The following is a 13,624-nucleotide window of genomic DNA, read 5'->3' on the forward strand; positions in this document are numbered from 1 at the left end:
ACAATGAGGTCAGGTACTTCCAGCATCCTGATAGGAGCTCCTTCAGTCCCTGCTTCTGTCCTCTAAGGATGGGGAAACTCCTGATTGTTTCTTTAAAAAAAAAAAAACAAAAAACCCACTTCATCGAGGTACAATTTTATGTTGCATAAAACGCACCTATAGTAAGTGCACATTTCAGTGATTCTTGGTACATTTACAGAGTTACATAGCTCTGACAATCCAGTTTTAGAACATTTCCATCAGCTTAGAAAGCTTCCTCATGCCTGTTTGTTCATTCTCTGCTGTTCTCCCATGCCTCAGGATACCACTGATGGGCTTTCTTTCTCTAGGATGTTTGTCTTTTCTAGAAATTTCTTGCAAATGAAATCATACAAACTTCTGTGTCTGGCTTCTTTAATTTAGTGTGATACTGTTGAAGTTTATGCATGCTATAGCATCCATGTATCAGTAATTTTTTCCTTTTTATGGTTGGATAACATTCCAGTTTATGGCTGTGTCCCATTTTTAAATCTTTTCACTGTTTACTGGAAGGATTCTTTTCCCACTGCTTTGTCTTAGCACCCTTGTTGAAATGAATTAACCATAAATTTCTAAACTTTCTGTTGTGTTCCTTTGATCTGTATTGTTTCATCAGTACTATACTGCCTTTATCACAGTAACGTCATAATTAAGTTTTGATATTGGGTGGTCTGAGTTTTCCAACTGTGATTTAAATTATCCTGGCTATTTGCAGTCAAAAGTTTGTATTTCCAGGGGCGCCTGGTAGCTCAGCTTGTTGTGTCTGACTGTTGGTTTTGGCTCAGATGGTGATCTCAGGGCCATGAGAGCCGGCCCAGCACTGAGCTCTGTACTCAGGGTGCAGTCTGCTCGAGATGCTCTCTGCAAACTGCACCCCCCAATAAATATTTTTTTGAAAAGTTTGTATTTTCTATATAAATTTTAGGGTCATGTTAAATTCTACAGAAACGCCTATTAGCATTTTGACTGACATTGTGTTGTCTAGAATCTATAGATCCTTTTTGGAAGAATGGCCACTTTAACAATATTGAGTCTTCCAATCCATGAATATGAAATACCTGTGCCTTTATTTAAATCTTTAATGTTTTCAACATACAGATCTTCTACTCTTGTTAAATGTATTTCTAGGCATTGAATTTTTATTATATATATATTTTTTAATAATTTTTTATTTTTTATAAACATATATTTTTAACCCCAGAGGTACAGGTCTGTGAATCACCAGGTTTACACACTTCACAGCACTCACCAAAGCACATACCCTCCCCAATGTCCATAATCCCACCCCCTTCTCCCAAACCCCCTGCCCCCAGCAACCCTCAGTTTGTTTTGTGAGATTAAGAGTCACTTATGGTTTGTCTCCCTCCCAATCCCATCTTGTTTCATTTATTCTTCTCCTTGAATTTTTATTATATTTTGAATGAAAATTTTTTTAAATTTCCTTTTCTGATTTCTTGCTGCAACTATATAGAAAGACAAGTTGATCTTTTTATTTATTTATTTATTTATTTATTTGTCAGAGAGAGAGAGCGTGAACACAGGCAGACAGAATGGCAGACAGAGGCAGAGGGAGAAGCAGACTCCCTGCCGAGCAAGGAGCCTGATGTGGGACTCGATCCCAGGACGCTGGGATCATGACCTGAGCCGAAGGCAGCTGCTTAACCAACTGAGCCACCCAGGCGTCCCGACAAGTTGATCTTTTGCTGTTGATCTGTATCCTGTGATCTGTATCCTGTGCTGAACTTGTTCATTATTCTAGTAGGTTTTGTAAATTTCTTAGGATTTTCTATAACACTGGATTATATCATCCGAAGACAAATTTACTTCTTCCTTTCCAATCTGGATTCTTTCCCCCCTGTTCTTTATTTTACTAGAACCTAGTATACTGTTGAGTAAACATGGTGAGAGCAGAAATTCTTGTTTTTTGATCCTAGGGGAATAGTATTTAGTATTTTACCAATAAGTATGGTGTTTGTGGGTTTCTCTTCAGTGTTCTTTATTAGGTTGAGGAAGTGTTATTCTATTTCTAGTTGGTTGAAAGTTTCTATGAATGGATGTCAGATGCTAGCCCCCTGTCTTTTGAGATGATCATCCTTAATCTATTAATATGGTATATTGCATTAATTTATTTGGGGATATTAAGCATTCCTGTGTAAATTCCACTTGATAATTGGATAATTGTTTTTAGGTGTTTCTGGATTCTGTTTGTTAATGTTAACGATTTTTTGGGTCTGTATTCATGAGCGATACTGCTTTATAGTTTTGTTTCCTTGAGTACAAACTCAAGTACAAAAGTTTATTTGACTTTAATAACAGAGTGGTACTGGCCTTATAGAATGAGTTGGAAACTATTCTCCTGTTTTCTGAAGTAGTTTGTGAAGGATTGGTATTATTACTTCTTTAAATCTTTGATAGAATTCACCAGGTAAACCATCTATGCTTGGGCTTTCTGTGGGGGAAGATTTTAAATTATTTAAACAATTTATTTTATGTAGGTCTGTTCTGATTTTCTCTTTCTTCCTGAGTCTACTTTGGTTGTTTTGTCTTTCTGGATATTTTTCCATTTCACCTAAGTTGTCTAATTTCTTGGCATAAAGTTATTAATAATATTCTCCTGTGATCTTCATATCTGTAGGGTTGGTAATGATAGCCCCTATTTCATTTGTTCTGGCCAATTTATGTAATCTTTTTGTCTTGGTTAATTTGGCTAAAGATTTATCAATTTTGTTGCTCTTTAAGAGCTGATGTATGATTTTATTGATATTCTTTTTCTGTTTATTTCATTAATTGCTGTTCTGATCTTATTTCTCTTCTCTGCTTTTTAATTTTCTGTTTTGTTTTTTTTTTTTTTCCCCTTAAAATGAAGGCTTAGCCTATTGATTTGAGTCCTTTGTTCTTTTCTAGTATGGGCATTTAAAGCTAGAAACTTTCGTTTAGCTGTATACACAGTAATACATTTTGACATTTGTGTTTTTTCATTTTAAGATATTTTCTGACATTTTAGGATTTCTTCTTTGACCCATAGGGAAGTAAGGGTTATTTAGAAGTACGTCTGCCACATATTTGGCCAACAATTTTAAGGAATTTTTCCAAATTTCTTTCCATTGTTGATTTCTTATTTCTCTTATGATCAGATAACATACTTTGAATTATTTATTGAAGAATATGAAATTCTTTTAACACTTATGGGGAGGTGCATGGGTGGTTCAGTCAGTTAAGTGTCTGACTTATGATTTCAGCTCAGGTCTCGATCTCAGGGTGGTGGGTTCAAGCCCTGTGTTGGGCTCCGTGCTGGACATGGAGCCTATTTAAAATAATAAACTTATTAGGAATTAACTTGTGGTATAGCATTTCATATATCGAGGAGAATGTTCTTTTGAGTGCTTGAAAAAGCTGTATATTCTGTTCTATAAATGTCCATTGAGTGAGTTGATAAGGTTGTTCAAATCATTTATACTTAACTGACTTTCTGTTTGTTTTATTAGATATCAAGCATGTGATATTGAAGTCTAGTTATAATTCTGGAATTGTTTAGTTTCAATTTTGTAAGTTTTTGCTTTATGAATCTTGGGACCCTGTTAGGCCCATATCCATTTGTATTGGGGTTATATGGAATATATTACATAGCATATATCTTCCTCATTTATAAACTTTTTTTGTCATTACAAAATGTTTTTACTTTTAGTAATATTACTTGTTACAAAGTTCATTCTGTTTTGTGATAATATAGCTAGTCTAGCTGTTTTATGGCTACTGGTTGCATTATATATCTTTTATACTTTATTTTCTAAACAAAATTTTAAAAAAGAATATTTATTTAAGAGAGAAGATGAGAGAGTGAGCATGAGAAGGGGGAGAGTCAGAGGGAGAAACAGATGCCCTTCTGAGGAAGAAGCATGATGTGGGACTTGATCCGGGGACTCTAAGATCATGACCTGAGCTGAAGACAGTCACTTAACCAGCTGAGCCACCCAGGCGCCCCTATACATTTATTTTCAACTTCTAGCTTTGAATATAAAGTCTATCTCTTGTGGACAGCATATATTTCAATTGTATGAAGGTTTTTTTGTTTTGTTTTAAGTAAAGTTGACACAATGTTACATGAGTTTCAGGTGGACAACTCAGTGATTTGACAAGTTTATACCTTACACTATGTTCACTGCAAGTGAGGCTACCATCTGTCCCATTACATCCCTATTAGAATATCATTGACTGTATTCCTTTATGCTCTTTATATTCCAGTGACTTACTCATTCCATAACTGGAGGCATGTATCTCCCTCTCCACTTCACCCATTTTACCCTTCCCAGTCCCTTCTCTGCTGGTAATCATTAGTTCTCTGTATTTATAGTTTTGATTCTGCTTTTTGTTCATTCATTTTTTATAGACTCCACTTATAAGTGAAGTCATAGCGTATTTGTCTTTCTCAGTCTGACTTATTTCACTTAACATAATACCCTCTATTTCACTTAACATAATACCCTCTAGTTCCACCCATGTTGTCGCAAATGGCATGATTGCGTCCTTTTTTATGGCTATGTAATTCTCCATGCGCGCACACGCGTGTTTGTGTGTGCATGAGAGACCTCTGCCTTATCCATTCATCTGTTGATGAATACTTACGTTGCTTTCATGTCTTGACTACTGTGAAGAACGCTGCAGTAAACATAAGGCTACATCTTTTCAAATTAGTGTTTTTATTTTCCCTGGGTAAATGCCCAATAGTGGAATTATTGGATCACTTGGTATTCCTATTTTTAATTTTTTGAGCTACCTCCTTAATGTTTTCCACAGTGGCTGTACCAATTTACATTACTACCAACAGTGAGTGCATGGGGCTTCCCTTTTCTCTACATCCTCGCCAACACTTATTTCTTGTCCTGTTTATTTTAGCTGTTCTAACGGTTGTGAGAATATACCTTATTGTGACTTCAATTTGCATTTCCCTGATGATGAGTGATATTGAGCATCTTTTCATGTATCTGTTGGCCACCTCTTCAATTGTGTGTTTTTATCTAGTCTGACAATTCTGCCTTTTGGTTTAGTGTTTAGTCTGTTCACACCTAATTAGTAATTTGTGATTTACATCCTTGATTTTGTATTTGTTTTCTATAGGTCTCAGGTTTTCTGTCCTTTTGTTCCTCCTTTACTGCCTTCTTTTGTGTTACACAAATATTCTTTAGTGTAAAATTTTAATTTCTCTGGATATTAAAGTTTTAAAGCATATTTATAATAGCAGCTTTGTACTCTTTATCTGTTAAATTTAACATACAGGCCCACTGACAGTCCATTTCTATTATTTACAGTTTTATCATTATGGATGTTTTGTTTCTTTGCATGTCTGACAAGTTTTTATTTACAACTGGACATTTTTTATAATGCATTTAGCAACTCAGTCTTGACTCGTCTGCTTTCTTTTTTTCTTTTTTTTTTTTATTAATTGGTCCGGTTTTTATCCATGAAATCTGGAATATGCCAGCCCTGCTGATAGCTCTCCTCTTTTTAAAAAAAATTGTCTTAATGTTCTAGCATGGTTTCTGTTAGACTGACTGTGTCCCCCTAAAATTCATGTGTTGAAATCCTGTCCTCTCAATGTGATGGTATCAGGAGTTGGGGGTGGGTGAGGGATGGGAATAACCTGCTGTTTCAAGGCTAACGATAGCTGCTGAGCTGCCCTGATATCCTAGTTCTGTTGAATATGCCTTTCAATTTGTTGTTTGTCTTTATTGAACACCCAGCACCGTGGAATGATTAGTTTTGTTCAGTTTTACACTCCTTTTTCAGAATGACAGTTCTCTGATCTCTTCACAGCACCCTAGACAAAAATTGCTTTACCCCTTTCCCTGATTTTTTTTTCCACTTGTTTGAATGATTTGAACTATGTGAACGATGTATGATATAGGGTTTATTTGATTACTGACCATAGTTTAATATCCCTAAAGATTATTTTAAAATCCTATAATAAGATTTATGTGCATTTATCGCAAGTCAGTAAATTTATTATATTATTTCACACTTACCATTCTGAGATTTAACTGATTGTGTAAATTACCATGAATGAACCTTGTAAGTATGTGCTTAATAAGCATGTTGGATTTAGTGTGTTTTGCATCGTTGCCATCTATCTACTCATATGTTAATACTTGTGAACCAGATACAGAGTCTTGCTAAAGCTAAGAAACATATATCTTTTATGGTAAAAAATAAAAGTAGTGGGTAAATTGTTATACTTTATGGGATTGCAGAAATGAGCTGCAAATGGCTTAATTTGCCTGATCCTTACACGAACTACTTGCTCTTTCCCTTCATAGCCCTTCCCTACTCATTTTTGTTCTGTGTAGGCAAGTTCTGTGGACCATGGGGGTGAGATGACATTCTTGACCGTGCAGCTCAGATGCTGTCTCCATAAATTCTTTCCTGACTTGCTGCAGCTAGAGGAAAGCTATGCTTTTCCAGATTTCCTGAGCATATTACATCATTTTCTTTTATCTTCTGCCTTGTAGTTACTGTCATTCATGTCTTTACTACTAGATTGTGTTAATCTTGCTTTCAAGGAATTAACACGTTTCAGTTTTTGTATTTTTGACCAGCATACTACACGTCTTTCTGCCCATCTCTGAATACCTGTATCAGACCAGCTCATTTGTCTGTACTTGGTTCTTCACATATTTGTCTGTTTCTGCTGGATTCTTGAACTTCAAGCATGAGACTATGCTAAATTAGGCTTTAGTTTGATCTGAGTATTATCATATGTATCATATTATCTCTTGTATTAGAAAATTTAGCTGAAGCTAAATTGGTACTTCACACAGGAAACTTTAAAAATTTGTGTGTTTAATATTTAAGCATGATTGAATTTTGCAGAAAGTTTAATTTTCTAATTGTGCTCATGAAAAGAATTCAATTATCTTGTTCTGGTGTGATCCTTAACATAAATATAATTTAAAATATGGTAGTGAGATTCTGTGATTTAATAACTAGAATGAGTTGAAAAAGGATTTGGTTTGTTAAAGCACTTTACATTCTTGTTCTTTGGAATATAAATCTTCCAAAATTTTGTGAGGGACCTCCAGGTTTTTCTAGGTAATTAGTGACCCCTAGTGTTAGTTAATAAAAATTAACATACCAGAATTTTAAGATCTACTTAGCATTTGTTCTTTTAAGTTGTTACGTCTTTTATGATCATTATAAAATAAGGATATGATCAGTAAATAATTGGATTGTGGTACTGACCTTTGTTTTGCCTTACTGTTTTTTAGCAGAACTGAGAATATACTTAAAATGAATGCTTCCTATGTTGTGTGCCTCCAGAAATTGTGCATTTATCACCTGGCATATAGAAGATACACATAATCCTGAGGTTTATGTAAGCTTATCTATCTTGTTTCTTAAACTACCATCTCTCATGCTGATGTATTAAATGCCTACTCTGTATCAGGCACTCCAAAAATGACCTGACATGTGTTGTTTCATTTAATAGAAAATGACTACCCTGAAATATAGGCAGAAACATTGCCATTTCTTACAATTCAGGCTTCCCAGGAAGCCAGCTGGGCTGGAGATGAGTGTGCAACAGGTTAATTGCAGTGCTGTGGGATCACACTTGTGGGAAGGCAGGAGGCTAGTAGGAGGGGGTAGAGGCTGAAGTTGAGTTATGGTGCACTCTTGAGGAGATTCCTGAGCCAGCTTGGGGGAGCTCTGCCAGAGAGGTGACCTTCAGAGCTGTCCCAGTTTGAAGTGAGAGAGCTCAGCCCCAGTGATGGTCAGTCAGCAGGTACAGGCTGCCCTGGGAAGGGCTGTGAGCTTGTGTGAGGCAGCCCTTGTCAGCTGAGGTGATCTCTGGAGTGACTAAAGGTAGTGGCTGCCTCCTGGGCACTCCCGACATCTAGGGTACTAAGTCCTTTATTCCTCAGGGTGGGGCTGGACTGTGCAGCACAGCTTCAACCACAGCCCACCCTTTATTTTGTTCACATTTGCTTCTTCATGGGCTTCTGGGTGCAGCCCCTTCAAGTTCCAGTGCACCTCTCTCTCTAGGACAAACTTAGAGGAGGAAGGATAGTGGGACAGACTATAACCCCTGTTGCTGTAGTTGACCTTTGGGCCACCAATGAATCCTCATCTCCCCTCCTCTACTGTTCATTCTGTTTACACCCTCCTCTTGGCTAGCACATCCTGTCTTCATGGCTTATCCAGGGCTGTGACTCAGGCCCTCATCACTGGAGATCTGAGAAGGCCATGCTCTTTCTAAGCTTGGGGTTTTCACACTTGTTAATTTATTGTCAAATTGGATGAGGGAATACTGAGAGACACCTAAGTGTACCATTTGCATGCCAGATATGCTCCTCCTTGTCTCCCTTGTGTGTAGTCTTACTTTCTTCTGATCAAGTATAGTCACCTCTGCTAAAAGGGTAACTCTTCTTGCCTCTCCTTTGATAGGGAGCTGAGTGTTCAGACACCCTTTCTCATCTCCTGGCTTATGGATCAGAGCAATATCCTTAGGTGTGGATTACGCTGCTCCAGAACCTGAAGAAGCTGGTCAGGAATTGTGCTTCCCTCTCTGTTTCTGGAAGTGCAAGATGGAATAATTTGTTCTTTACTTTGGAGACAATGTCCTGGCATTATCCAGATCACTGAACCTTTAAAAAGTTACTAACATGGTAACTTTTTTTTTTTTTTTTAACCTGAATTCTTCCTAAGATTTATTTTCTACTCCCTGAAGCATTACATCTTACCAAGGCTTTCAACATTCTAGTCTCTGCTTACTCATCTGGTCTATTAACATGATGTCATTGGTAAAGTAGACCAGTGTGATGGTCTGCAGGATGGCCAAATGGCACTGTACTGTACTGTACTGTACTGTAATGTAGTATACTGTAAATGTACACTTTGTCCACAAGAATACAAACTAGTTTTGATCTTTTTTCCTAATTGGAAAGGAGAAGAATTCCTCAACACATCAGATTAGTTGATGTGTTCCATGTCCTTAGGTAATATTAACTTGCCCTAGCAAACACAGCTTGTTTTGCAGAGTGGTGATCATAAGGGCTGCTTGAATTTATGAAAGTCCATTGTCATCTTCCACATTCTGTCTGGTTTTTGCAGTGTTAGACCGGTGAATTAAATGGAAATATGATAGGGACCATCAGCTCTACACTCTGAGGTTTTGTTTGTTTTTAAAGTAGACTCCATGGCCAGTGAGGAGCCCAGTGTAGGGCTTGAGCTCATGACCCTGAGATTAAGGCCTGAGCTGAGATCAGGATTCAGATATTTTAATTAACTGAGCCACCCAGGCATCCCTGCATTTTGAGGTTTTAAAAGATGACACTGATTTCTGCCATTCCAACCCATATGGGATATTAGTTTTGATTTTTTTCTTGGCCAGGGATGGAGGAGGGCAGTTTTGGCCCTTCCATTTGGCCCTTACTCTATAGACCAAGGAAGCCACATGAAACTTTGCCAACAGCTAAGTGTGTCTATTCCAATTATGTATTCATGGACTGGGGGTGGGTGGTGGGTGACTACTGGATGTGATTGTGGACCCAGTGCATGCACTGTGAGCCAGACCTGGGCCAGGGTTTCATTATCTCGCTCTCATATATGCCCCCTTTCTAAGTGAGGAGCCAGATGACACTTTAGGTCTCTTGGCATCAGTGTCAACTTGAACCTTATACCTAACAATTCCTAAAATGTTTGGATACTCACCTTTTCCCAGTGTAGTTACTTAAGTAAATTGTCATTTGTCCTTTTGGAAATAGTCTAGGGAATTCATGGCTATGTACATTTGGTTTGGTGTTGCAAAATCTTTCCTTCCAGAATCTGGTCTCTCCTTTAATAGTTTTCAGTCCAAAATTGATTCAGGTGCAGAAACTGGACCAGGTGTCATGACTTCTTCAACAACTGTCTTCAGCTTTGGACCATTCATCACTGACTTTTTTGATGGTATGAATTGAGTTTTCACTTAGATGGTTCCTAGCAGCATAGACAAAACAGTGGCCCCCTATAAATGTCAAAATGCCAGAAATGCCATTGCAGAGAGTAGAAGGTTTTAAATGAACAGCTTGCTAGATTGGACATAGTAGATAAGATCATACTGGATGATTTTGTGCCTGGCAGGGCCTAGAGGATACATCATTTACCAAAGTGGGAAGAAGTGACTGGTAGAAAAGGCACCCAGCATCACCGAGAACCTTTTTTTTTTTTTTTTAAATTAACATATAATGTGTTATTTGCTTCAGGGACCGAGAACCTTACTGAGTATTATCCTCAAGTCTATAGCTGCTATTAGGAAATGACATTGCAGACCTGGTTCACTAATGGCAGTGGGATATGCTGGGAACATATGTAGTAGGAGCAGGAAACATTAGAGGCCTGGAGGTGGCACCTAAACATCAGAAGCCAGGTGGATGCAATTAGAGTGCTGAGCAGTGAGTTTAGAGGGGCACGGTCGGAAGGACTGGCCTGCAGAGAGTTCCGGAAATGGCTAACAACATGGCATTCCTGAGGGCAAATTACATGGGCACATGGTAGCAGATACTACTTTTGTCATTTTAATATATGTGTGTGTGTGTGTGTGTGTGTGTGTAGTTTTTTTTTCTCGTTTTTGCTGGATTGAAAAGCTACTGCATCATACAAATTCTTTAGTAGCTTAATACACATTTGTTAGGCTGACATCATTCCACAGCTACTGGGTGCTCAGTTCTGTTCTTTTTTCTGTCCCATTGCTCTCCCTCTCTTCACTTTTTCCTCTTAGGTCAATAGAGATTAGCCAAATACTGTCTTCAAGTTTATTGATCTTTCCTGACCAGTGCCCTGATGTCTACTGATACAGTTGAAGGCATTCCTTATTTCTGTTACTGTGATTTTTATTTCTAGCATTTTCCTTTGTGTATGTAGTCCACCTTTTCCACTAGACCTTTTGATGTAATAATCATAGTTATTTTAAGTTTCTTATTTGATCATTTCAACGTCTTGGTCATTTCTGTGTCATTCTGTTGGTCACTTTGTCTCTTGATAGCGGATCATTCTGTTTGTGTATGTGTGTGTGTGTGTGTGTGTGTGTATGTGTGTGTGTATCTGATATTTTTTTATGGAATGTTAAAGAGTGTGTATAAGCTAATAGAGACAGAGGTAAATAGTATTGGGTCTAGAGATGGGCCCACCTATTAGTGTGGGAGTTTGATTCAGTCTAGTCTAGAGTAGATCTAAGCTTGGGTTTTGTTGTTGCCATGGTTACCTTCAATGCACCACTGGCTTCAAATTTCTATTTTGAAATTCAGTATTGCCTTTGCGTAAGTTGCAGGCTGATTTTTCTGAAGGTTTTTTGTTTATTTTTGTTTTTGATGTTCCTTTTGATGTTCACCCTAAGCTTTCGGCCTTCCTAGTATGCCCTGTGCCTCAGAGAGTGTTTCTCTACATGCTGTTGCTTCTTCCCCATTAATGGACTACTCTTGCTTGTTCTCAGCACTTGCTAGTCTTGGGGTAGGAGGAGGGGACAGAGTGAGTTGCATTGTCCTGGTCCAGCCTGCTTAAGGGACAGGGTTTTCTTAGATAGTGTTTCATCAGTGCTCCTGCTTCTCCTGTAACAGTAGACCTTCATTGGCATGGATCCTTGATTCTTTCCTGTCCCTCTCCTTGGTTGAAAGGATCTTCACTGTGCCCTCTGGTTGAAAGATTTGCTGCCCTTCTCACAGCAGTGTTATTCTTATTAACATAAGGCAGAAAGGCTTGCTTGGGGTTTTATGCCTTTTCTGCAGCAGTGGCAGGTGCCTTACTCTGGACCTGCACCACTGAGGTTAAGGCTTTCTCCAGTCACCTGTGTGAACCTCCATCTTACTCTCCACGTTTTTGTTTGTTTGTTTTTTGTTTTTAAAGCACTAGGAGGAGTCTGCAGGAGGGTGTGAGTTTCCCTTACATGTGTGCTTCGCAGAGGTTCTATGTTCTCACGCCGGTGTTTCCACCTGTAGCAATTTATTAAAAATTTCAGCTGAATTCTGTTATCTGCTTGTTTGGCAGTCCCTGTCTTATTGCTATTCCTACCATAGGTGAGCCAGTGCTTATTTGGGGGCAGTTTCCTTAGATTTTACTGGAGGCATATCTCAAAGATACTAGGGGCTTGTTTCCAGGCAACTTCAATAAAGCAAATATCACAAAAAAGTTAAGTCACATGAATTTTTTGGTATCATAGTGCATATAAAATTTACATTTACACTGTAGTCAATTAAGTGTGCAATAGCATTATATCTAACAAAACAATGTATATACTTTAATTAAAAATACTTTATTGCTAAAAAATGCTAACCGTCACCTGGTCTTTTAGTGAGTCATAATCTTTTTGCTGGTGGTGGTTCTTATGTCCATGCTGATGGTGGTTGCTGAAGGTTGGGATGGCTGTGGCAGTTTCTTAAAATACAACAGAATGAATTTTCCCACACAGATGAAGTCTTCATTTCACAAACCATTTCTCTGTAGGATGTGATGCTGTTTGGTTATGTTTTACCCACAGTAGAATTTCTTTCAAAATTAGAGCCAATCTTCTCAAACGCTGCCATCATCAACTATCATCAACTAAGTTTATGTGCTATTCTAAACCTTTTGTTCTTATTTCAACAATCTTTACAGCATCTTCCCCAGGAGTAGGTTCCATCTCAAGAAATCACTCTTTGCTCTTCCATAAGAGGCAACTCTTCATCTCTGAATATTCTACCATGAACTTGCAGTCTTGCACCCACATCTTCAGGCTCCACTTCTAATGCTGCTTCTCTTGCTGTTTCCAGCACATCCACAGTGACTTCCTCCACGTAAGTCTGGAGCCCCTCAGAGTCACCCATGAGGGTTGGAATGAACTTCTTCCAAACTTAAATTACAGTTGTTAGTATTTTGGCTTCTTCTTCTGAATCACAGATGTTCTTAGTGGCATCAGAATGGTGAATCCTTTCCAGGTTTTCAACTTAACTCTGCTCAGATCCACCAAAGGAATCACTGTAGCAGCTATGGCCTTGTGAGATGTATTTTTTAAGTCCCAAGACTTGAAAGTTGAAATTCTTCCTTGATCCCTGGGCTGAATGGATGTTGTATTAGCAGGCATGAAAACAACCTCAATTTCACTGTACATCGTCATCAAAACTCTTGGGCAACCAGGTGCCTTGTCAATGAGCAGTAATATTTTGAAAGGAATCTTTTTTTTTTTTTTCCCCTGAGCAGTGGATCTCAACCGTGGGTTTAAAATATTTAGTCAACCGTTTGTAAACAAACGTGGTGTCATCTAGGCTTTGGTGTTCCATTTGTAGAGCACAGGTAGAGCAGATTTAGCATAATTCTTTAGGGCCCTAGGATTGTTAGAATGTTCAATGAACATTGGCTTCACTTAAAGTCCCCAAGCTGCAGTAGTCCCTAATACGAGAGGCAGCCTGTCCTTTGAAGCTTTGAAGCCGGGCATTAACTTCTCTTTCTAGCTGTGAAAGTCTAGATAGCATCTTCTTCCAAAATAAGACCATTTCGTCTAGATTAGAAATCCGTTGTTCAGTGTAACCACCCTCATTAATGATCTTAGCTTTTGGGTCACTTGCAGCTTCTCTATCAGCACGTGCTGCTTCACCTTGCACTGTGA

General features: G+C 38.2%; 1 protein-coding gene across 1 annotated transcript in view; it reads left to right on the forward strand.

The window, feature by feature from the left end:
• The window catches only part of OSBPL1A (oxysterol binding protein like 1A), a 230,070-nt gene that overhangs the window by 25,811 nt on the left and 190,635 nt on the right, over positions 1 to 13,624 (forward strand).

Source organism: Mustela erminea, chromosome 13, assembly GCF_009829155.1.
Source record: "Mustela erminea isolate mMusErm1 chromosome 13, mMusErm1.Pri, whole genome shotgun sequence".
NCBI lineage: Eukaryota > Metazoa > Chordata > Mammalia > Carnivora > Mustelidae > Mustela > Mustela erminea.